General features: G+C 39.3%; 1 protein-coding gene across 2 annotated transcripts in view; it reads right to left on the bottom strand.

The window, feature by feature from the left end:
* LOC120457838 (retrovirus-related Gag polyprotein from transposon gypsy) overlaps positions 1-27,160 on the bottom strand; it is a 442,838-nt gene that overhangs the window by 276,293 nt on the left and 139,385 nt on the right. The window lies entirely within an intron of this gene.

Raw genomic sequence — 27,160 nt, forward strand, 5'->3', positions numbered from 1 at the left:
ACACAGATATAAAAAGACATCTTAAAGCTGAACTTGCGACAAAACAAAAAGAAAACATTATAAACTGCAATCAATGGTACCAATCACTTAACATAAATAACACACACACCTGCGATTACCTTAAACAAACTCGCCAAAATTGGACCAGACTCGACCAAATAAAAATAATACGACTTCGACTAGGACACACCAACATAACCCACCAACACTACCTAAATCCAAATCCTATAACAGTTGGACCTTTTTGCCAAGGAGATCTTTCAATAAGCCACATAATGAACTCATGTCCATCCCCTATACAAACCAAGCAAGCCATATTTAGCAACACTAACCCCCTATACCTTCTTAGCAAGCCCAACCCAGAAAACATACAAAAAATCATACGTTTCCTAAAAAAAACAGAATTATACCACCCAATTTAAAAAAAAAAAAAAACAAATGTACAACAACAAACACAGTAATCATTTAACCAACTAGCCATTAATTAAATTTAAAAAAATAAATTAATAAATAAAAATTGTAAACCAACATAGCCATAGGCCCTGCAGCCAGTGCTATAGTACTTAAGTTAGTTTAGTGTTGTAAACTGCTCTATCTATTATAATAAATAAATAAATAAAATGTCCACACTATAAATGGCGTTATAACATTGAACCAAAGTGTTTCATTGCAGTCAAGCAAACTTTGTCCCACTAATCAAATATTTTATATTCACAATTTCTCAGAAAAGTATGATTTACTGTTAGGCAGAAACTATTAAGAGCCAACTAACACTCAAATTGATTATTCAACACAAACAGTCACTATAAATGGTTATACATTCAAAATGTTGTACGACCAAATCAAAATATATGAGTCCAAGGCTACCAATGAGTGCCCCAAGTCAACTAACCCAGAGGAAACTCCTCTACAAACCCCTAAAAGGAGAAGACCCTCCTAAAAATTAAGCGGAAAGCCCACTTAAAACCAGATGAATCAAAGAACACCAATGAGTGCCCCAGACCGTCTAATTCAGAAGAGACCAAGATTGCCTATGAGTATTCCAAGCCTTCTAAATCCGAGGAAAACCCTCTTATTACCCCTTACATAGAAGAAGCCCTTCTAGTAAGAGAAGTTAAGAGAATCCAACGTATTCGGATTAGAACATTTGAATACAGAAGAAAGGGAACAACATTTGACTTTTACAAGTACGATCAAACATTCTATTCATACAAAACACGAAGACCCGATCTATAAAAAACCATATGAATTCCCCCAAGCATTTGATCAAGAAGTCAACAATCAAATTAACGAAATGTTAGAACAAAAAATAATTAGGAAATCGAAATCCCCCTATTGTTCTCCAATTTGGATCGTCCCAAAGAAAAGCGATGCTTCTGGGAAACCAAAATTTCGATTAGTCATAGACTATCGTAGTCTCAACGAGATAACCATTGACGACAAATTCCCTATTCCTGTAATGGATGAAATATTAGACAAGCTTGGACGCTGTCAATACTTCACAACCATTGATCTAGCTAAAGGTTTCCATCAAATCCAAATGTACCAACAATCAATACCCAAAACAGCATTCTCAACAACACATGGACATTATGAATATATTCGTATGCCCTTTGGTCTGAAAAATGCACCAGCAACATTTCAACGCTGCATGAACAATCTTTAAGAAGATTTAATTTATAAAGATTGTTTAGTTTACTTAGATGACATTATCATTTATTCCACTTCCTTGGAGGAACATATAATGTCATTAAAAAGGGTATTTAATAAGCTACGATCAGCTAATCTCAAATTGCAACTTGATAATTGTGAATTTCACATTATCTCGACAAAAGGTATAAAACCAAACCCTAACAAAATAAATGCAATTGTTAATTTCCCTATTCCTAAAACCACAAAAGGAATAAAATCATTCCTTGGACTATGCGGATTTTACCGTAAGTTCATTCCCAATTTTGCAAAAATAGCAAAACCTATGACTCTCAAACTAAAAAAAAGAGGCAGTAATTAACACAAAAGATAATGATTATATGTCCGCTTTCGAAAAACTAAAAGTACTAATCACGTCCGATCCAATCCTAATATATCCCAACTTCGAAAAGAAATTTTCACTGACAACAGATGCGAGTAATATAGCCATAGGTGCTGTATTATCCCAAGAACATAAACCCATCTGTTATGCAAGCAGAACTTTAAATGAACATGAACTTAACTATTCGGCCATAGAAAAAGAGCTATTAGCTATAGTATGGGCAACAAAATATTTCAGGTCCTACCTATTCGGGAGAAAGTTCGACATATTAAGCGATCATAGGCCACTTGTATGGTTAAGTAACATAAAAGACCCCAATATGAAATTACAGAGATGGAAGATAAAACTTAACGAATACGATTATAAGATTCAGTATCTACCCGGTAAAGAAAACCACGTCGCTGACGCTCTATCTAGAGTCCAAATACAAGAAAACTTCCTAGGAGAAGATGACCATGTTTCCGTTCCCACAGCAGCTACTGTGCATAGTGCACCAGAAGACAACCAAAGTCACATCTCAATAACAGAAAGACCTTTTAACTATTATAACAGACAATTCGAATTCATAAAAGACAATTTTGACGACGTCCAGATAATAAAATATTTCCATAAAATCAGAATAAAAATCAGTTATAAAGAAATGAGATCTAATTTAAGAATACTTCTGCACTAAAAAAAAGTGTTATTTACTTCCCAAACGAAGTCGACTTTAAAATCTTTCAAAATGCGTATATTCAAATCATAGGCCCCGACAGTTTCACTAAAACTATGAAAACCAGTAATAAACTAATAGACATTCACCCATACGCCCAATTCAAGGAAATCATTCTCAAAACACACAAAGAACTATTACACCCTGGTATAGAGAAACTCACGCTTCAGTTCAAAGAACTCTATTATTACCCTGATTATCAAAAACTTATCCAAAATATCATAAACGAATGTAAAATCTGTAACATCGCCAAAACGGAACATAGAAACACAAAATTAACTCTTGAAATAACTCCAGAAACTTTCTATCCCAGAGATAAGTATGTCATAGATTTTTACTTAATAAACAATAAACAATTCCTATCATGTATTGACATTTATTCTAAATACGCCTCCCTTATAGAAGTAAACAGTAGAGATTGGCTTGAAGCTAAAAGAGCTATTTTACGCATATTCAACGATATGGGTAAACCCACAGAAATAAAAGCCGACAAAGACTCCGCTTTCATGTGCGCTGCACTTATTCTCTGGTTAGAATCAGAAGGAGTGACCCTCAATATAACAACAAGTTAAAATGGAATTTCTGAGATTGAGCTATTTCATAAAACTATTAATTAAAAATTAAGATTAATAACAAGCGAAAATGAACCCGAAAACTAATTCACGAAGTTCGAAAAAATTCTTTACGTATACCATCACACAACAAAGCATAATTCAACCGGTCGAACTCCAGCTGACATCTTCATTTTTGCAGGAACCCCTGCTTATGACAAAATAAAGTAAAAAAAATTGACAAACTCAATGAGAATAGACATGACTTCAGTATAGACACCAACTTTAGAGAATCCCCTCTAGTTAGATCAAAAACAACTAACCCATTCAAAAAAACAGGAAATTTAAGACAAATAGATGATAAACATTTCGAAGAAACAAATAGAGGTAGAAAAATAATACTCTATAAATCCAAGTTTAAAAAGAAAATTAATAAGAGTAAATATAATAACGATAATTCCAGGCCTACTCCTGAGCATGATAATCATGTTATGCCTCCCATCGACAATTAACACACAATATCTAGAAGTAACCCCCATCCAGGCCAAAAACGGTTACCAATCTTTCAAACCGGAATAATAGACTTACCAATAAACCATGAATATCATTACTTATCCATTAACTTAACTAAAACCGAAAATACTTATGAATAACTTATTAAACAAACTCAACATTTTAATAACTTTCCACAAATTCAGTATCTAGTAGAAAAACTAAACAGAGAAATGAACGATATAAGAATTGTAAAACGCAGTAAACGCGGTCTTGTTAACTTCATAGGAACAATTTACAAATACTTATTCGGTACTTTAGATCTAGAAGATAAAGAAGAATTACAACAACAAATAGCCGACATCTCTAAAAATAATGTACAAATAAGCGAACTCAACCATGTAATAGAAGTCATTAATCAAGGAATCGAACTGACTAATCAATTAAATCATAATTTTGAAGGAGAACAAATAATAGCTTTAATAATTTTCAACTTACAACAATTCACTGAATATATTGAAGACATAGAGCTTGGTTTGCAATTGACACGCTTAGGTATCTTTAACCCAAAACTTTTAAAACACGATTCGCTAATCCACGTCAATTCTGAAAAACTTCTTAAAATCAAAACTTCAGCCTGGCTTAAATCTGATACAAACGAAATCCTGATAATATCCCACATTCCTAGAGACATAATCAAAACACCAGTTTTTGAAATAATCCCATACCCAGATGAAACAAGAGAGAACGCTATAGTCGAGTTCCCCGACTATCTGATACCCGTTACTCAGCTAGTGTAAGTGCGAAGGACAGTTTTTGGCGGTTTGTGGGCGTTAGAGTGGGCGTGGCCAAAAGTTTTTTGGCAAATAGATAGAAATTTACAAGACTAATACAAAAATGTAAAAATATCAAAACATTTTTCAAAAGTGTGGGCGTGGCAGCTTTGGGCGGTTTGTGGGCGTTAGAGTGGGCGTGGCAAAAAGTTTTTTTGCAAATCGATAAAAATTTACAAGACCAATACAAAACAAGAGAGAACGCTATAGTCGAGTTCCCCGACTATCTGATACCCGTTACTCAGCTAGTAGAAGTGCAGGTTTGTGGGCGTTAGAGTGGGCGTGGCAAAAAGTTTTTTGGCAAATCGATAGAAATTTAGACGACTAATACAAAAATGAAAAAATATCTAAACATTTTTCAAAAGTGTGGGCGTGGCAGCTTTGGGCGGTTTGTGGGCGTTAGAGTGGGCGTGGCAAAAAGTTCTTTGGCAAATCGATAGAAATTTGGAAGACTAATACAAAAATGAAAAAATATCAAAACATTTTTCAAAAGTGTGGGCGTGGCAGCTTTGGGCGGTTTGTGGGCGTTAGAGTGGGCGTGGCAAAATTTTTTTTGACAAATCGATAGAAATTTACAACACCAATACAAAAATGAAAAAATATCAAAACATTTTTCAAAAGTGTGGGCGTGGCAGTTTTGGGCGGTTTGTGGGCGTTAGAGTGGGCGTGGCAGCATGATTCGACAAACTTGCGCTGCGTCTATGTCCCTGGAGTCTGTATGCTTAATCTCAACTTTCTAGCTTTTGTAGTTCCTGAGATCTCGACGTTCATACGGACAGACAGACGGACAGACGGACGGACAGACGGACAGACGGACGGACATGGCCAAATCGACTCGGCTATTGATCCTGATCAAGAATATATATACTTTATATGGTCGGAAACGCTTCCTTCTGCCTGTTACATACTTTTCAACGAATCTAGTATACCCTTTTACTCTACGAGTAACGGGTATAAATATTAAAACATTTTTCAAAAATGTGGGCGTGGCAGTTTTGGGCGGTTTGTGGGCGTTAGAGTGGGCGTGGCAAATATTTATTTGGCAAATCAATAGAAATTCGCAAGACTAATAAAACTATGAAAAAAAATGAAACCAATTTTTAGAAGTGTGGGCGTGGCAGTTTTTTGCGGTTTGTGGGCGTTAGAGTGGGCGTGGCAAAATTTTTTTTTGGTAAATCGAAAGAAATTTGCAAGACTAATGAAACTATAAAAAAATATCAAAACATTTTCCAAAAGTGTGGGCGTGGCAGTTTTTTGCAGTTTGTGGGCGTTATAGTGGGCGTGGCAACATGAATCGATAAACTTGCGCTGCGTCTATGTCTCTGGAATCTGCATGCTGAATCTCAACTTTCTAGCTTTTATAGTTTCTGAGATCTCGACGTTCATACGGACGGACAGACGGACATGGCCAGATCGACTCGGCTATTGATCCTGATTAAGAATATATATACTTTATATGGTCGGAAACACTTCCTTCTGCCTGTTACATACTTTTCAACGAATCTAGTATACCCTTTTACTCTACGAGTAACGGGTATAAAAAGTAACATACTAACCGAACCAATACATGACAAATATTTTTCACACAATGATCAAACTTACACAGCAAGTTCTCAAAGCTTAGTTATAAATAAATGTATAACTGGTATACTAAACCAAATCCCAACACAATGTAGATACAGTAAAACACATTCTGATTTCGAAATAAAATATGTAGAGCCTAATATAATTACAGCTTGGAACCTTCCCAAGACCATCCTAAGCCAAAATTGTATCAATAGAGAAACTATAATAGAAGGCAATAACATGATAAAAGCATTTAATTGTTCTGTTCAACTAGAAGAAATATTAATTACCAACACAATACTATACTCAAACTATCTATGTAAATAATAATGTAACAAAACTCGAACCACTCGAATACATTCAAACAAAAGAAATAATCGAACAACACAATCAGACGAATAATATATTTCAAGTAATAACACTTACAACATTAATCATAATTGTTATAATTGCATTATTGTACACTATCTATAAATATAAGACTATACTCCAAAAATTAATTGTAAAATTCAAAAATCAAACTCTAAAAAACGAAAATATTACAAGTTTTGAATCAAACAATATTGTACCCTCCAATACCCCTGTATTGTACCCTAATCTTAACGCCTGAGGACAGGCTTTTTTCTTAAGGATGGGGAAGTAACATATAAATTCTACACCCACAACTCCCCAACTCACACGCACACATTAATGTCTAAGTACAAAACCACACATACTATTGTAACAACTCACACGCACACATTAATGTCTAAGAACAAAATGTAATCAAAGATCGAGAGCCCTTCGATTAAGCTTAGCTGTCATTTACGCACAGCATCATATTCCAAAGTCTAGACTCTGTGGCGAGCCAACGTCATCCCCTAAACATTTGATCACTTGGCGAAGCCAACTGAAATAACAAATCGTAAACATTTGACCACTAGGCGAGGCCAACTGAAATAACAAATACTTCCGCCCACGCAATGGTCTCAGGATTCTCCAATTACTCCTATTTTTCGGGAGCTTCTCTCTCATATTTTTCGAGAGCTTCTCTCTTAATAAACAATTATAACTTAATTCTCTTAAACTTCACTCTTAAGCTATCCCAATCTGCCTATATAAACGCAAACATGTCCCCATAAGGCAGTTCAGTTCTGAGTACGCTATCAGCCCATTTCAACCATGAAATCAATTGTCCAACTAAGTGATAATCCAAAGGCTCTTCACTCTTAAGCTATCCCAATCTGCCTACATAAACGCAAACATGTCCCCATAAGGCAGTTCAGTTCTGAGTTCGCTATCAGCCCATTTCAACCATGAAATCAATTGTCCAACTAAGTGATAATCCTCTATTGGAATAAATAAAACGTTTAATAATATATCACAAACCAACCGTGTTATTTTTTTTATTAAACGCTCGGACTGAATTCGTAAATGTATATATGTGTGTATATATATATATATATATGGATGTATGTGTACGAATATATGTAGGCTGCTGGGATAGCAGTTGGAGTGTATGTATATACTATGTATTTAAACGATGGTAGCCGGGTTGTGCTGGTGATTTGGCGGGTAAACGAAACGGAACCGGCAAACACGCAAATTAAATGCACAACCGTATATACACACAGAAGACCTGGAACTTATCTGGTATAGCGCCGATGCAAATTATATTGTGGAAATCACGCTCGAAGGACCAAATGTTGAAGAATGATGAGCCAATTCTTAGGCTAGAGATCGCACATATACACTTCCTAGCGATGATACTAATAAAAATACTTAAAAATAAATCGATACCAAAAGCGATAAAATAAAATAGACTTATTCCACTAGACGAATCCGGAAAAGTGGAACAATATTTATATATTTTTTTTATATTTCATATCGATATTCTTATGGCTATGTATGATCCTACTATTAATATCGTACTATAAATACAAATTTTTAATCTGTCATCATGAACAGCTTGCTTTTTATTTTTTTTATAAGCTTTTATAACGTTATTGTGTTCTGCTATTTCCGTAACTTTATACGGACCTGTATATTTAGAGTCTAACCTATGATCTGTTTCGTTTTTAATATAACTTTATTTCCTGATATTTCTAAGTTTCTTAGTTTCTGATCATAAAGTTTCTTATTATACCCGTTACTCGTAGAGTAAATGGGTATACTAAATTCGTTAAAAAGTATGTAACAGGCAAAAGGAAGCGTTTCCGACCATATAATGTATATATATTCTTGATCAGAATCAATGGCCGAGTCGATCTGGTCATGTCCGTCTGTCCGTATGAACGTCGAGATCTCAGGAACTACAAAAGCTAGAAAGTTGAGATTAAGCATACAGACTTCAGAGACATAGACGCAGCGCATGTTTGTTAATTCATTATAACGCCCAATATAACGCCCACAAACCGCCCAAAACTGCCACGCATACACTTTTGAAAAATGTTTTTATTTTTTTTCAATTATGTATTAGTTTTGTAAATTTCTATCGATTTGCCAACAAACTTTTTGGCAGGCCCACTCTAATGCCCACAAACCGCCAAAAACTGCCAGTGTTGAAGACTCTTGTTGACTCTGTTGACTCTGTCGGGGCAAGGCAGGATTGCAAACGAAGACCAGATCACCCTGGTGGATGGGCTTTGTCCTTCGGCACCACTTCTCGCGGCGCACATGCGCAGGTAGATATTCCAGGACCCACTTCCTCATTAAACGGTCTCGTAGCAGGCAAGCAATCCTCCACTGCTTTCTCGTAGAGCACTCCTTGGGCAGCTCCGCATCCAATCCAGGCGTATCCGGCAGATTGGCCACTCTCTTGAGTAGGTCATTAGGCGTCAACGGCGCCTCCTGGTCCGCATCCACAGGCAAGTGGGTAAGGGGACGCGAGTTGACCATATTCTCAGCCTCAATCAGGAAACTCTCCAATACGTGGTACCTCGGCGCAACTTCTTTCAGGGTATGACGCAGTACTCGTTTGACGCACCGCACCATGCGCTCCCATACACCGCCCTCAGACGGGCTAACTGGGCAATTGAAGATTCATTGTATGCTTCTGCTCGACAACTCACTCTGAATCTTCTCCATCTCGAACAGGTCACCAAGCGTCTGGCTTCCCTGTCAGCTCTCACGAAGTTCTTGCCGTTATCGGTGCGCAGTCTATGTACTGGCCCTCTACGCCAGACAAAGTTCCTAATCGCGATTATGCAGGAATCCGTCGACAGGTCATGCGCCAACTCCAGATGAATCGCCCTTATCGTTAAGAACATAAACAAGGCGACCCAACGCTTCTCCTTGTGACGGGACACAGTCACCAACTTGGTGATGTCACCGCGGACTGCTCCCTCTCTGAAGTGGAAGAGCACAGCTGGCAAAGGCTTATAGTGTTGAGGCCCTTTGTCCAGCGCAGAATTCCTCCAACTTTGGCTGCAGCATCGAACAAAGCCGCACCTTGCCGGGCTTGTTGGGGTTTTCGATACCAAAGTGTGGCAAATACCAAAGTCGATCGCTTCTTACCGCGACCTCATCCGCCTGCAACTTCCTCGCATATCCTTTAAGTACGTAATCCTTGATGATCCGGTCATATTCTTGCGCCAACGGCTTTTTGCGAAATAATTTCCTTTCAACGTTGACCAGCCTCTTGTACGCCATCTCGTAGCTCTGTGGCAGTACAACGTGGTCGTCCTTCCATAGCAATCCTTTCTGGTAGCGACGCCCCACTCTCACCGTGGTGTCTTCGAGGATCCTTTGGGCCCGAACATCGTCGCTGGCTGCGACCTGTGGCGCGGGCATCACTCCTAAGTTCTCCACGTCGAAGTAGTCCTCCACCATTTGCTCCATTGTGACGTCCACTGACACGGCGAGTAGGCAGGACCTCGGTGATGGCATGGTCGATTGCCCACTTACAGGTCCGAACACAACCCAGCCCAGCTCGGTTGCGGCCGCGTACGGTCCCTCTCTACAGAACCGCCTCGTTCTAAGTGGCAATCCGAGATGTCCATGATCCAGACCTATGAGCAACTTCGGCACCGCGTTGCTAAAGGGCTTCATCGGCTGACGCGCATCTTTCTGCACTTCCTGGACATCCTGATGACTTTATGTCTGCATCGGCAGACTTAGGCTTGAAACGGCATAAACGTGGCGAGTGGTCTTTCCGACTCCACTTATCTGCAGGCTCACCACGTTGGTAGGCTCTCTGGCTGCCCTACCTCCGAACCATTGGATGTTAAGCTGCCAAAGCTCTCCTTGCACTCCAAGATCCCTTCGCAGCTCGTCATCGATCATCGTGACCGAGGATCCTTCGTCTAGAATCGCGTATGTAACCACCCTTCGACCAGCTCCGTATAGCGTAACGGGCAGTTTGCGGAATAGTAGGCGTCCTCCTTCGGTGTCAACGCAGCTTAGGTTCCTTTGGGTGGGCGGTCCCGCTTCACGCGGAGCACTACTCTCCAGGCTGTTTCTAAAAACCGCTGGCTGCTGGTTTCCTTCTTGGTCCCTGTGACCATCTTGTCGCGAAGGCATCCTGGCCGGGCTGCGTCTGGAAACTGCTGGCTGATGGTTCCCTCAGTGGCGTTTAAATCCACCTCGCTGCTGCGGCCTTCGCTTTTCGTCTGCGCCATGTAGCTGACGATGATGCATCCTCCGGCATCCGTTAATCTGGCACTCAGATTGCATAAGGCAGGATCTGATAGCGTGCCCGCTTCGTAAGCATGTGAAGCAGAGTCGGTGCCTCTTCACAATGCTCCACCTTCCAGGCGGCGAAGCTCCAACGAATTCTTCGCAATTCGTGATTCCGTGTTGTCCTCGGCAGATGGGACAACCTCCATGGCGATCATCCTGTTCGCCTTCGTAGTGGGCGACGCTCGCATGCAGAACTCGACGTCTCGGCTCCTTTTCCTCGACGTCCAAAACCGTGCACACCACGTCTGCGTTATCCTGTAGCCACGCGCTGAAGTGGACTACAGTGGGAAAGCGCACGATCGTTGCAGCATGACTGGCCCACTCCACTCGTTTGCTTGTGGGAAGCTTGGCCACAAGCTCCTCCATGAGAGTTGGGTTTCCGAGGTGCTGCTCCGCCTTCGCTGACTGCATGTTGTTCACATGTTGGCATGTGAAGTAGAAAATTGAAGTCTAGTGTATAATAAAGTTCTCTCTCGCTCTTTGCGAATTCGCCAACCTCTGTTAAGCTAGGCCTAAGAACACATATGTTAAATAGAGGTGAAGTCGAAAAATTGAATTCAACACGAGCACACGCATTTTTTCGTTGTCGTAGTTCCGAAATTAAACCTAATTATTCTTGCCACCAAAGTTCAATATTTTTAATAAACTAATTAAAATTTTCAGCCGCCATGCTGCTCACTTGGGTCGCGAAGGGAATAATCTTTGCCAGCTTGTGCTCCGAAATCGGCTGTATCTCTCGCACGCTGTTGAGCTAGCTGCGTATGAGCTGCTCCGGTCGGCCGAACCTGAAGCGCAGCTTCTCCATCACTGCGCTGACATTTCCGGGATGAATCAGCAGCGCCTTCCCTGTCTCGCGAGCTTCATCCTTCAGCGCCTCCAACAACCTCTGGTTGTTCTCCAGGTCCGTGCAGTTGTAAGCTCGGGTCGTCTCCACGAACAGACAACTGAAGATCGGCCACTCCTCAGGCTGCTCCATGCATTCCATTCGGCATCATCGAGCCGTAAGATCCGACAAGTGGCGATGCTGTTGACACGTTATGGACGCTCATGCCCGGTGACAGGAATCCATAGGCTGACTGCCAAGTGCTTGTTGCACACAGTGGCGCCACAACATTGTTACTAGTCGTTAGCAATGGCGGTCCACTCCCAAATGAAGGCAGAGTGCAGGCCGCGCTGCTTGCACCGGCACCGTTATAGGGAATCGACCCGACCCCGTTTTGTGATGCCTCTCCATTAGTGAGTAGTGGCGGTCCGCTCCAAGATGGCGGCTCCCCCGACGCTCCACTTTTGGCGCCAACTGCGCTTGGGCTAGCTGGGCTTGGAGCGCAATTGGTGGCGCTTGGCGAACAATTGGTGACTCTCGCTCTTTCCAGCTCCTTCTCTAACGCTGCGATCCTCGCCATGAGATCCAGCGTGAGGGACTGGTTCATCTCCGGCGCTGAGTTCGCAGCTGTGCCGGCAGTACTTCCAATCTTGGAAGCTACTGTAGTGCTGGTGTTGTTCGGTGTGCCAATGGCCGCTATCGTGGCCCACGGCCGGGTTCCCGATCCACTACGCGCTGGCTGTTGATCCGGTGTAGGGGTGCCAGAGCCTCCGTTGAGCCGGGCACTCTTCCAGGTGGAATGCTGGATCTTCCCCAGATCCATTTTGGCGGCGTCTGTGCGCGTCCAAAAATGGCGTCTCCTACTCGTCCAAAATGGCGTCTCCTACGCCTTCTGGTCGCTGTCTGCTCCTTGCGCCTTGTGACCGCTGGCTGCGGTCTCCGCAAATGACGCTTCTGTGCGTCTCCTCGTCGCTGGCTGCTACCCGGTTGTACCGCCGTTCGACGCTGGCGGCCCTTTGTCGCTGGCTGCGACGATTCTGTCGCTGACTGCAACTCCTCTGTCGCTGGCTGCGACGACTCTGTAGTTGACCGCGATTCCTTTTCCAGCAAGTAGCGTTGGCTGCGCTCCTCCTGCTGGCTCCTGGCAACTCTCTAGCTGGCCGTCTAAGCCGTAAGTCTAAGCGCAAGTTGCCCTTGCAGTCGCTCTCGGACTGCGAGTTAAAGATATCGTCACGCAAACGGAGTTGCCTTTAAACGGCTATTCCACCATGAATCCTGAAAGAAAGGGCAGACTTAATCCGTGGCAGTAGGCTCGGTAGGCTCGTTTTATTCTGTTAGGATTAAGGGTTATAAGAGTTGGAATTAACTTATTTCTAGCCCACCGCAGTGTGTCCTCCAAACTTTCGCGCGATAATGGAAAATGCTAAGTTTTCCCGACTTATTGAAAATTTGCGATGGCGACAATCAGTGTCCCCGCACACATTTTGGCTAATAATCCTAACATATTCGGACTAGTTCACAATGTAAAGATAAATAAAAATACTAACTATCGATTACAATGTTCGATCCGGGACAAAGCTCATTTTATGATACTGGCTTGGTAGATAGGACATGTCACCAGATCCGTAGGGTGGATTCTATCCAGATCGCTGCATATATAACAACATATCAGGCATCTTGGCAGTCAATCGCAGCCCCGCGTCTTGTGCACTCGACCGTTACACCGTACACAGCAATCCGAGCGATCAGGTCCCTTACAGTTGGAAGCCCTGTGTCCTTTTCCCATGACTGAAGCATTTCGTCGTACATCCTCGATTATGCGAAACCATGACCAGTCTACGGTTACCGCGTCATTTTCACCGTCGACACATTACAGGCAACTGTGGCACTCCTAAGCTACCGTTGCCTTGTTCATTCTGATGCTCCTCAGCCAAATTTGAAGATTATGATATACAAAAATATTTTTTTGGGACATGCCAACATCTACGTCGCTGCCTCTCTTGAGCTTCCACTGCTTTGGATATAGCTATGGATTTATAACAAAACAAATTTGCTAATCGAAGCTTGGTTTATTTTGCACACATTACTGAAATTCTTGAGCAGTGCAGAGTGGTTCCGTTTTAATGCTTCGTGAACTGTCGGATAAGTTTAATGATCATATTCGCACTCTAAGTGGAAAAGGATCAACGGAGCAAATTGCTGGATGCTTCATCGCCCAAGTACTTCTGGAGCAGCGATGCAGGACGCTGGAAAATATGGAGTTCGCCAAGGCAAGCTATGTACCAGGCAATCAGGTGGAAAGTAATAGAACATCTGTTAGTAGTTATTGATGTTCTACGACCCAAGCTGACATGGTGATATAATTGACCTACAAAGGTGCTGCAAATGAGGAGTGATAACGTTTTTAAAAAGCTTAGGGATAGCAGAGAATTTCCTGGCACATAGCCAGGAATACCGTCGGGACCTGGCGAATAGACAGGCTGAACTCGCTAAAGATCATAAAGCAGAGAGCTTTCGTTTAGAGTGGGACAAAATATCAAATTCGACTTTGATACCGCGTAAGAGTGATGCTGTTCGGAATGAGGTAACGTAAAATGTGTGGCCTGATCCGATGTTACCGAAGTATTCTGAAAAAATAGCGAGGAAGGGTAGCTGGTTGTTTTGCTCTTAGTGTTAACGAAATTATAAAACTGTTTGGGATCCTGTGCGAACTGGAAGTTACAACAGTTTATGTAATTCTTATAACACTGAGCATTAGGCACGCTAAAATTTAACCGAGCACTTGCATATTTAGAAAATATAGACTGAGAACCGGTGTTTTTAAATTTTGTATAAAGCCTGGATTTAACATTTCTTAGATGTGTCAACTCCTTATTAAACCAAGGAGGTTAGTTAGAGATGGACGGATAATACATCGGAAAACAAGAGTTATAAAATTATTTAATTTTAGTATAAACAAGAGAGAACGCTATAGTCGAGTTCCCCCGACTATCTGATACCCGTTACTCAGCTAGTGGAAGTGGGACGCAGAAATTTCAACACTGACATTTTTTGGCGGTTTGTGAACTTTAGAGTGGGCGTGACAAAAAAGTTTGTTGGCAAATCGAGAGATCTTTACAAGACTAACAAAAATGTGAAAAAAATATCAAAACATTTTTCAAAAGTGTGCGCGTGGGAGCTTTGTGAGGTTTGTGGGCGTGGAAAAAAAGTATTTTGCAAATAAATAGATTTTTAACAGCATAACCAAAAAAAAATGCAAAACATTTTGAGGCGTAACAGTTTTGGGGGATTTATGGGCGTGGCAAAATGTTGTTATGGAGATCGATAGAAATTTGCAATACTAATAAAAAAATTAAAGAATATTAAAACATTTTTTAAAAGTGTGGGCGTGGCAGTTTTGGGCGGTTTGAGGGCGTTAGAGTGGGCGTGGCAACATGAATCCACAAACTTGCACTGCGTCTACATATGTCTTTGGAGTGTGCAAGTTATCCAACCCTTGATTTAGGGGCCCTTGCTAAATTATAAACAATTTTTCGAAATCCAATCTGAACGATTGACTTTCCTTTGTTCTCCAAGTTGCACTTCGCCGGCCTGCAACTGTTTATATAAACAAATCCAAATCTTCCACCAAGTCGTGAGAACCAAGCCGCTGCCGGTCCACAGCTTGGCTACTTAGATAAACAAACTATCGTAACGTAAACACAGCCTCCTCTAGGTGACCAAGAACTTATTGCGCTTCAATCTGCAATCTGCATTGGTCAACAAATTTGAATTTTACAATGCAGTGAAGCAATTTCATCACCAAGCTTTTAATTTAAAAACAGATCAAAGTTTTAGAAGTTTTAAGAAAAGCTCCTGGCCGAGGTTTGGAGGAAAATAATTATTCTTAAGCTGGCAGTCCTATTTGGAATCGGAGAAAGATCGGACACCGATCTAAAGATTAAACTTATAAATCTATAAAAGATAAGACTCTGTCATATGATGAATACAAAATTAAAATTATATATTTTTTTTAATAATCACCGCAGTATAAAATATAATTGGCGCCCAACGTGGGGCAGTGCATTTAATAGTTTAGTTATTAGAAATTTAACGATAACAAGTAAAATAATTAACATGAGCTCGCGCTGCCAACCACCCAATCGATGCAACTAAAAGTTCGGATCTGAAAAGTTTAATGATAAAAAGTTAAATAAAAATCTTGAACAATTCAATCGGTGATACAAAAAGTTCAGAATAATAAAATTTAACGATTACAAATTAAGTAAAAAATCGTGGACTAACACCGAAAACACTTAATCAGTACAAATACAAAGTTCAGAGAAAGATTAACAATAACAAATTAATCTAGAACTCGTGCTGAATCAAACATTTTTTTAAGTGGAAAAAAATTCAAAATAAAACAACCACCAAACAAAAAACCTAAACTGCGAGTGATTAAAACCCGACGAAAAAATAAACTAATAAGAAAAGAAGAAATACCCATGCAGAATTGACTTTGAATTAATTGAAGCCTAAATACAAAATGTTAAAGAAGAAAGGAAGATCATTTGAAACTTTGTCAACAAGTTACATTCTGAGAAGGAAGACCCCAATGGGAAATAAGCAGAACAATTTAACTGAATGAAGACCATAAAGGGAAATAAGCAGAACAATTTAACTGAAGGAAGACCCCAACGTAAAATACACTGAAGAAAGACTCCAACAGAAAGTATTGTGAGCAGAATAATAAATTAATATATATATATTAAATAAAAATATATATTATATAAAATATTAAGACTTTAAATTAATAAAATAAGACCAGGATACAGAAAACATTACAAAGTTTTGAGAATTTAAATTTTAAAATGGCAACCGGAGGTTCAGCACCAACCTTTTCTGAGGGCAGGTTTTCTAGCGCCAGCAATCTGACTATGGAATTAATTAACCGATTAATAAGAGTACAATTAGGTTATGTTACCAAATTGAAATAACCCAATATGTAGGCTGGAGAGAAGCGGCAGAAACCGCCATGAGCCTTTATAAAATTCGAAGCGAGCAATGTTTTATCGCTTTAACAATAAAGTCATGGGAGCAGCACCTGATGCTCCAACCATGGTACCGTTTTAAATTTTCAAGAAATTCTTTCTAGATTGGATTTTATTTACAACGATAAAACCCAATCCATATTCTTGAATCAGAATTAAACATCCTTAGGCAGGGACGTATGAACATTACTGAATTCTACAATGAAGTAAATTAGAAAATGACATTACTTATAAACAAAACCATTATGGAAAAGACAGAAAGAAATAAAACAATTAGGAGCAACGCAGTTCGAATTTTCATTTCTGGATTGACTGGTTCAATCTCAGAAACTCTCTATTCTCTTTACCCACCGGACTTGCCGAACGCTTTGGCAAAGTGCCAGGAATTAGAATGTAACAGCCCAATTCGCAAATAGGTTTTATGGGTATAGAAATGAAAATAAATATCAGGGAAACGGTAACTTTGGACAAAACAACAATTGGAATTTTAACAACAATTCCAAAGTTCAACCCCCAACAGAACCTATGGAAGTTGATAGCTCTATTAGGGTTCAAAATCGTCCGAATAATAACTACAATCGTCCAAATAACAATTATAACAGGTACAATAATAACAGGCAGAATTATAATAATTGTTCGCAAATAAATAATTATAATCAAAGCAATAATTATAACAGGGACAGTTACCCAACCAGCTCAAAAAACCATGAGAGTAAACAACGTTAACGAGGACCATTTTATAGATCAGCGCCCAACAGAGGAATGCCTCATGTAATAAGGGTGGACAGAATAACAAAAAGAGAATTAAAACAAGAGAGAACGCTATAGTCGAGTTCCCCGACTATCTGATACCCGTTACTCAGCTAGTGGAAGGGAGAAGGAGAGTCTTAAACACAATTTTTGGCGGTTTGTAGGCGTTATAGTGGGCGTGGCAGAAAGTTTTTTGGCAAATCGATAGAAATTTACAAGACCAATATAAAAATGAAAAAATATCAAAACATTTTTCAAAAGTGTGGGCGTAGCAGCTTTGGGCGGTTTGAGGGCGTTAGAGTGGGCGTGGCAAAAAGTTTTTTGGTAAATCGATAGAAAATTACAAGACTAATACAAAAATGAAAAAATTTCAAAACATTTTTCAAAAGTGTGGGCGTGGAAGTTTTGGGGCGGTTTGTGGGCGTTAGAGTGGGCGTGGCAACATGAATCGACAAACTTGCGCTGCTTCTATGTCTCTGGAGTCTGTATGCTTAATCTCAACTTTCTAGCTTTTGGAGATCTCGACGTTTATACGGACGGACAGACGGACGGACAGACGGACAGACGGACAGACGGACGGACAGACGGACATGGCCAGATCGACTGGGCTATTGATCCTGATCAAAAATATATATACTTTATATGGTCGGAAACGCTTCCTTCTGCCTGTTACATACTTTTCAACGAATCTAGTATACCCTTTTACTCTACGAGTAACGGGTATAAATATAAATTGACACAGGGGCCACGGCATTGAATGAGTATATTATAAAAAAAATACTTCGATACTCAAATAGAGGATGAAAGTAAATCAGTTATGACTGAGAGAAGTATTTATAGCTTGAGATCTAATAATCTCGAGCACGCCAGCGTAGAAATATCCGCCAAACAAATTGGAAGTTTAAACAACTTGGGATTTAAAAATCCTGAGAACGCCAGCGTTGATTTATCCTCTAATAAAGAATATAACAGTTTGGGATCGAAAAATCCTAAACATGCTGACAATGTTAATTCCGTTAAATTAAGCTAGATTCGTTTAGGATCAAAAAATCCTCAACACGCCGACGATGTTAATTCCGTCAAATAAATCGTTTGGGATCAAAAAATCATAAACACGCCGTTGTTAAACTTTCCGACAAAGAACAAACTCATGATTCCTACCCTCCTGCTTCCTTGGGGGTTCCAGTCCAGTGCCATCCTTACTATGCTACTAAGGTTTCTCCTGAGAGCGTGCCCTATCCTTCTTCCTTTTTTGGGTGTGTATCGGGGTCTCGCTCATAACGCGCCATAGCTCTGTCTTGGCTATTCCGTTTGGCCAGAATATCCAACATATGATTCTCAGGCATTTGACCAACTCATGATCACTGTCTATAGATGGCTCCCCTTTTGTTCCGTACGTCCAGTAGTGAGTGTCTCCATTTCCTGCTAATGCAAATGTGGTCGATCTGGTTGCGCGTGTTACCACTAGGAGATGTCCAGGAGTATTTGTGGACATCTTTGTGTGGGAATATTGTGCCGCCGATGACCAGTTGGAATAGCTGGCAGAGTTCCACTAATCTCTCTCCATTGTAATTGCGAGTCCCAGTTCCTTGTTGGCCCATGACAGATCTTAGACCGGTGTTGTTGGGGCCTACTTACGCATTAAAGTCACCCATGAGGATGTTAATGTCACCTTGCTGCGTCTTGCTGAGGGTTGCTGTGAGGGCAGTGTAGAAGTCGTCCTTGGTGTCATCTTTGGCGTCTTCCGTCGGGGCATAACATTGTATGATGCTTATATGTCTAGCTCTACATCTGAATCTGGCTGTCATGAGTCTATCAGAAATGGGTTCCCAGGAGTTTAGAGTTTTTTTCTGCGCTTGGACATAATGGACATAAACGAAAGCACAATACCGGACGCAAGACCCGTTGCAAGACCCGTCTGTAATATTATCCAACTTAGGAAAGTCGAAATATTTCTCACCAATTGATTTGTAATCAGGATTCCAACCAAATTTTAATGAAAGAGTCAGATATAGAAAAAACAGCTTTTTCTATTAATAATGGGAAATTTGAACTCTTACGAATGCCATTTGGGTTAACAAACTAATATTTTACAACAAGCAAATATTTTTATATTTTTTCTCACAATGTAATTAAAACAGATCCTGAAAAAATTTCCACAATTATGAAGTATCCGATTCCACAAAACATTAGAGAGCTTCGAAGTTTCCTAGGCCTCACGGGATATCACAGAAAATTTGTCCGAAACTATGCAAAATCTGCCAAACCCTTAACCAAATACTTAGTAGGAGATAGTGGTAAACTTTCTAGGATAATGTATACAAAAATTTCAATACAGTTAGATGATCCAGCTGTAAAAGCTTTTAAGGAACTTAAAGATAATTTGCTAGCACAAGTGGAATTAGTCCAACCAGATTATAACAAAAAATTCACATTGACAACAGACGCATCAGATGTAGCTATCGGAGCGGTATTATCACAAGGTAATAAACCAATTACTTATATATTCAGAGCTTTAAATAAAACCGAACAACTTTACGCCACAAATAAAAAAGAATTGTTAGCCATAGTTTGGGCTCTTAAAAATCTCAGAAATTATTTATATGGAGTAATCGGTATAGAAATACAAACAGACCATCAGTCTTTATCTTTTACAATCTCGGATAAAAACCCAAACGTAGAAATAAGAAGATGGTATTCTTTCACAGAAAGTTTCAGCCCAAAAATAATATATAAGCCCGGAACAACAAATGTCGTCGCTGACGCATTATCTCGAATAAAATTAAATAATTTTACAAACAGCGATATAGAACAATCAAGCTCAGATCAAAATACTCGCATTCTGCCGAACGTAGTTAAATACAACTGTTATTAACAACGGGGAGGTATACAATACATGAGTCATTGAAAGTTTTTAATAAGACACTATATATAATCGAATATGATACGCTAGAAAGTTTAATAACAATATTAAGGGAATACCTACCACCAAACATAACGGTAGGGATTTATTGCACTTTAGAAGTTCTTTATTATATTCAATTACCTTTAAAAAATAATTTTACTAACAAATTTCTTTTTAATAAAATATTTTTACAAGACGTGGAAAATAATGAAGATAAGGCGATTATAATAAAAGAAACAGTTTACGTTTGGCAGCCGATGCGATCAGTCGTACATCTCTCCCAAATCAAACTTCTAAGCGAGTCAAGCTTACATAAGTGACAAACAAACAATTTTTTATAGATAGATCGCGCTTATCAGTTAGGGCACTAGTCGTTATAAGCTTAAAACAAATTTAAGAAGCTTAAAACAAATTTAAGAAGCTTAAAACCCAACCGAAATGCGTCCTCCACCAGACATTTGGAAGGAAAAGCCTTCACCAACAAGCCAATTTCTGATAATAACCTGAACCGATGGAACTTTCGCAGGAGTCTCACCGTTCACGATCAAACATGTAATTGAACTCTGAACTACTCAAAGGGTATAATATACTCCAAAGTTCTACGGGGAATTGAGGAAGAAGAGATTCTTCAGCACCTGAAAAGCCAAAAAGTTTCCGCCTTAAGAAAAATTATGAAGACTCTTACAGTAGAGCCGACAGAAACTGGACTTATTACCCTAACATTCGAAAAACTAGACCTCCCGGAATACGTCTATATTGGATACGAAAGAGTCCCAGTTCGTCCTTATATACCAGCCCCAATGAGATGCAACAACTGTCTACTGTACCGAAAAAAAGAAGCCGGATAATAAACACCATTCTAGAGACAGAAATCGCGCAGTATTTCTTAGCCATAAAGAAATACAAGCTATAAAAACCCTCCAAAAAGTGGACTACAAAACTGCCTGGTCGCTATACAGGAAGAGACACCATCATGATGGATCCCTATACGCATCGGTGGCAAGCTCAGACCAACAAAAGACTCCCAATACACAACGATTGACACAGAATACGCCCTCGACATCAGCATCAACCTCCCATCACACACCATCATCAGAAGACACTTTCAGACTCATCATAGGATATAACGACAAAGAAGATGAAATTATGCTATCGGGCTCATCCTCTATCGAGGAAAGTAACATTAAGGATAGGACAAACAGTAAAGTAAATATACTCCCTAGAAATATAAGAAACAGAACTAAAAGAAATGAATAGAGAAAAACCAAGTAGTAACGGGTGTTTTTTTTAGAGGTATAGAACTTTAAGTTGGCATTACTGTTCAAGATGGCGACCGATTTAACAGCTGTCAAGTGATTTATTCTCAGTTTGGTTTGGCAATTCGTCATGCGTGCTTACAAAATCCAACTCGTGCAAGAATTGAAACCAAACGATCATCAAGCAAGGCGTAGATTCGTCGAATGGGCCCAAAACGAGATTGCTGTTGTTCCCGATTTTTCATAAGCCTCCAAGATCTTGTGATTTAACACCGCTAGACTACTTTTTGTGGGGCTATGTAAAGTCATTGGTCTATGCGGATAAGCCACAAACGCTAAACCATTTGGAAGACAACATTCGCCGTGTTATTGCCGATATACGGCCAAATGTTGGAAAAAGTCATTGCAAATTGGACGTCCAGATTGGACTACATCCGAGCCAGCCGTGGCGGTCATATGCCAGAAATCATATTTAAAATGTAATGCCACAAGATTATCTTTCATGTCAATAAAATTCATGTCAATCGAATAATCCATCGTTGTTTTATTGCAATTTAAAGTTCTATACCTCTAAAAAAAACACCCTATACAATAATATCAAGATCAAAGCTTAAAAATATTACAGAGTTAACTTAAAACTAATCGAAAAATCCAAGTAAGCACAAAAACTAGATATAAATATGGCCCTTAAAGTATTACAATGGAACATTAACGGCTACACAAACAATTATAATGAACTCTTAAACTCTTAAAACTACACAAACCCAAAGTTATTTCTTTTCAGGAAACACACATAACTCTCCCCCAACAATTCCCCATCCCTGTAAATTACATAATCTACAATACTACGTCAATCATAGCAAAAGGTGGAGTCGCCTTGCTGATCAACAAATCTCTTCAACATAAACCAATTCCAGTAGGCTATACTTTCGATGCCATCGCATTAGAAATTCACTCCAAACAAACATTTAACATCTTTTCTGCGTATATTCCACCTTCACAAAAATTCACTACTTTAGATTTAGAAAACACACTACCTCAGTTATCAACACCTTCGCTGATCATTGGTGACTTTAATGGTTGGAATACTCTCTGGGGTTCTCCCAAGAGCAATCGCAGGGGACGGATTCTCCTAGATTACATTCTTAAAAACAACTGAATCATTTTAAACAATGGCCAACCAACCCATTTTTCCACACACAGCTCCTACACCCACATCGATATAGCCTTATGTTGACCAAGGCTCAAAATCCACTGTAAATTCAAAGTCATGGACTTACCCCAGGGTAGTGACCATTTTCCAATAACAATTAACCGTTTTTACCCAAGAAAAACAGATATTTAACTACACAAGAAGATTTATAACTAGAAGAGCAAATTGGACAAAATTTGAAAGCCTAACAAACTGTCTTAATAGCAAAATCCCGGTTTCAACCAACGCAAACATAGAACATAGTAAAATAAATAAAATCATACTAACTAGCGCTTACAGTAGTATTCACCAATCTCAACCACCAAAAAATTAAACAAAAACCGAGCCTGGAGATTGTTTAATAGAGATATGAGTCAAGAAAACTTAATACAAGAGAGAAATTCGACTCAGTAAGAAAGAAAGTTTACACGCACTGACTTCCACAATTTCAAGCCAATCCAAGAATGAATTGGTTTGGAACAACATTAGGCAATTTTGCGGGATTCACAAATCAACTCATATTCATTGCATCCAAGATAAAACAAGAGAGAACGCTATAGTCGAGTTCCCCGACTATCTGATACCCGTTACTCAGCTAGTGTAAGTGCGAAGGACAGTTTTTGGCGGTTTGTGGGCGTTAGAGTGGGCGTGGCCAAAAGTTTTTTTGCAAATCGATAGAAATTTACAAGACCATAACAAAAATGAAAAAATATTAAAACATTTTTCAAAAATGTGGGCGTGGCAGTTTTGGGCGGTTTGTTGGCGTTAGAGTGGGCGTGGCAGCCTAAATCGTCAAACTTGCGCTGCGTCTATGTCCCTGGAGTCTGTATACTTAATCTCAACTTTCTAGCTTTTGTAGTTCCTGAGATCTCGACGTTCATACGGACAGACGGACAGACGGACAGACAGACAGACAGACGGACGGACAGACGGACATGGCCAGATCGACTCGGCTACTGATCCTGATCAAGAATATATATATAGGGTGTTTTTTTTAGAGGTATAGAACTTTAAATTGCAATAAAACAACGATGGATTATTCGATTGACATGAATTTTATTGACATGAAAGATAATCTTGTGGCATTACATTTTAAATATGATTTCTGGCATATGACCGCCACGGCTGGCTCGGATGTAGTCCAATCTGGACGTCCAATTTGCAATGACTTTTTCCAATATTTGGCCGTATATCGGCAATAACACGGCGAATGTTGTCTTCCAAATGGTTTAGCGTTTGTGGCTTATCCGCATAGACCAATGACTTTACATAGCCCCACAAAAAGTAGTCTAGCGGTGTTAAATCACAAGATCTTGGAGGCTTATGAAAAATCGGGAACAACAGCAATCTCGTTTTGGGCCCATTCGACGAATCTACGCCTTGCTTGATGATCGTTTGGTTTCAATTCTTGCACGAGTTGGATTTTGTAAGCACGCATGACGAATTGCCAAACCAAACTGAGAATAAATCACTTGACAGCTGTTAAATCGGTCGCCATCTTGAACAGTAATGCCAACTTAAAGTTCTATACCTCTAAAAAAAACACCCGTTACTTTATATGGTCGGAAACGCTTCCTTCTGCCTGTTACTTTTCAACGAATCTAGTATACCCTTTTACTCTACGAGTAACGGGTATAAATACAAACACAACTATCACAAATTCAGAAGACATTGCTACTGCCTTTTTCAAACACTGGTCATCTACCTCAGAGGATCAAAATTTCTCCCAGGCGTTTATAGATGCCAAACATAACACATACAGTCTAGGCACCGATTATATACCTAAAAAAACAGCTGAATTTATGGTACAAGACATACGGCGTTGATCAGTCTAAAGGGGAATACGCCAGGAAACGACAGAATAAACAATTCCATGATACAGCACATTGGAAAACCAGTAAAAAACAGAATAATTAATTTCTTTAACTCAATTCTTAGCTTATTTATTCCTCAGGCTTTTAAAATTAGCACAATAGTTCCAATACATAAACCAGGCAAAGACAAAACGGAAATAGAATCATACAGACCAATCTCACTTAACCCCTGTATATCAAAAACACGTGATAAAATAATATCCAAACGACTTTGGTGGTTTGTTACCTCTAACAAACTTCTCAACAGTCGGCAAGTAGGATTATAAAGAGGGAATTCTGTGACAGACTGTCCACTATATGTAGACGCTATCATTAGCAGGACCCTTGTAGAAAAAAAACACATATCAATAATATTCCTCGACTTTGAAAAAGCATTCGAGAAAGTAGGACTACACACCATAAAAAGTCAATTGCTTAAATGGGGGTGTGGACCCAACAAATTATTAAAATATGTTGCACAGTTTATGACAAACAGAAAAATCTGAGTCCGAGTAAACCACAGGCAATCGCTAATCCACCCACTGCATAACGGGATACCCCAAGGTTCCCCGCTGTCAGTGATTCTCTTCCTTAAAGCATTTAATAGCCTATCAGACATTAGCAAACACAAAGATTTTAACTTCATTGCGTATGCAGACGATTTCAACATTAAAAAAAAGAAAAGAACGTGCAAATTGACCTAAATAGTCTCTTCGAGGACATTAACAACTGGTGTGATACATCAAGAGCATCGCTTTTAATCTCAAAATGCAAACATATCCATATTTGCAGGAAACACAACTGTATTTGCCGAGTATCGACACAATCACACTTAATTGACTCAGTACAGGAAATAAAAATATTAGGATTATCCTTCGACTCAAAATATAGTTGGAAACCACATATTGAAAAATTAAAAATTTCCCTGAATAAGTCAATAAATATAATCAAATTCCTGGCCAACGATAAATACAATTGTCAGCCATCAACCCTTGTCCAAATTGTAAAAAGCTAATGCCTTTCAAAAATAGACTTCGGCCTACCACTGTATGGACTACCACCGAAAACAGTATTAAAAACAATAAAAACCCTACTTAATACTCAATCATAAAAAACAATATCACAAAATACAGAAATACAGACATACAGAAATCTATTACCGTTTGCGCTAACCTAGATCTCCCTGTCACCCCAATAAAACTCATAAAAAAATCAAAACCACCCTGGCACCTACAATCAGAATCCAAAGACACAGGTTTAAGCAAATATATAGTAATACATAATACATACATAATAAAGATCAAGCCAATATGAGAATATTCACAAAAGAATTTTTAGAAATAAAAGCAAAAATAAACAACTATACATTTATTTATACCGATAAGTCGCTCAATTAAGGGAAAAATTTGCATCTGCTCGGAATCACGGTCTGCGTTAAACGCAATAAAAAACATCGACAACTCCCCATATTACCCTACATTCGAAGACTACTTACAAGCCTCCAACCAAAAATAAAAATCCTGTGGATCCCAAGCCTTGTGGGAATCACAGGAAATTAACTTGCAGACGACTCCGCAAAATACGCAACTACAGCGCCTCTGATCACCACTTTAAATCTCAACCAGACCGATATAAACAGATACATAACGTCCAAACTAGCTAATAACCTATTACAACATGCTTCAAGCTGGTACCAATCTATAAACATAGAAAAAATTAATATCAATGACTACTCTAAACACAAGGAAATCACTAGATTATCAAGACGTGACCAAACTAAGTTTATTCGACTACGTCTAGGCCACACAAGACTCACCCATCAATATAGATTATTGCAGGCAACATCTAACCCCTGCCAATTCTGCAACGAAAAAACACAATGACCTTGAATCACATACTTAATGAGTGTCCAGCATTTAATACAGCCCGCATCCACTTCCCTAATGGTAACCTCAACTCCTTCCTCTCCGAGCCTTCAACTACTAACATCCGTAAAATCCTAAAATCTGCTCCCCCGGCCCCCCTGTATCTTTAGTTTCTTAACTTTAAGCATACAGAATGTAAATAAAAAAGTAAATAAAAGAAACACATTGTCGAGCTCATAGAGGTCTAGACGAAAATTACAAACAAATCAACAGATTGGTCAAATTTGCTTACCAAATAAAGGGAATACATAAAAAATTGTACCTCTGCTCAATTTAAATCCTTTGCACAAAGATGTGGTTTAACTCTATATTTCGCAGACCCCACCCACAGTACCTCGAACGGACAAATTGAAAGGGCACATTCAACATTAACAGAATTAGCTTGTTGCATAAAGGAAGAATTCAATCTCATTGACTATTCTGAAATAATTATTCGAGCCGCACTTAGAAGTTATCGAAGCTTATATTTTATCTGAGCTAATATTATCAAAATACATAACATATTATCCAAAAGGGGAATTAATGAATTAGGCACCGTATGGAAATGGTTAGCTGGAACTCCGGATCATGATTACTTCATG

The sequence above is a fragment of the Drosophila santomea genome, unplaced genomic scaffold (genome assembly GCF_016746245.2).
Source record: "Drosophila santomea strain STO CAGO 1482 unplaced genomic scaffold, Prin_Dsan_1.1 Segkk83_quiver_pilon_scaf, whole genome shotgun sequence".
NCBI lineage: Eukaryota > Metazoa > Arthropoda > Insecta > Diptera > Drosophilidae > Drosophila > Drosophila santomea.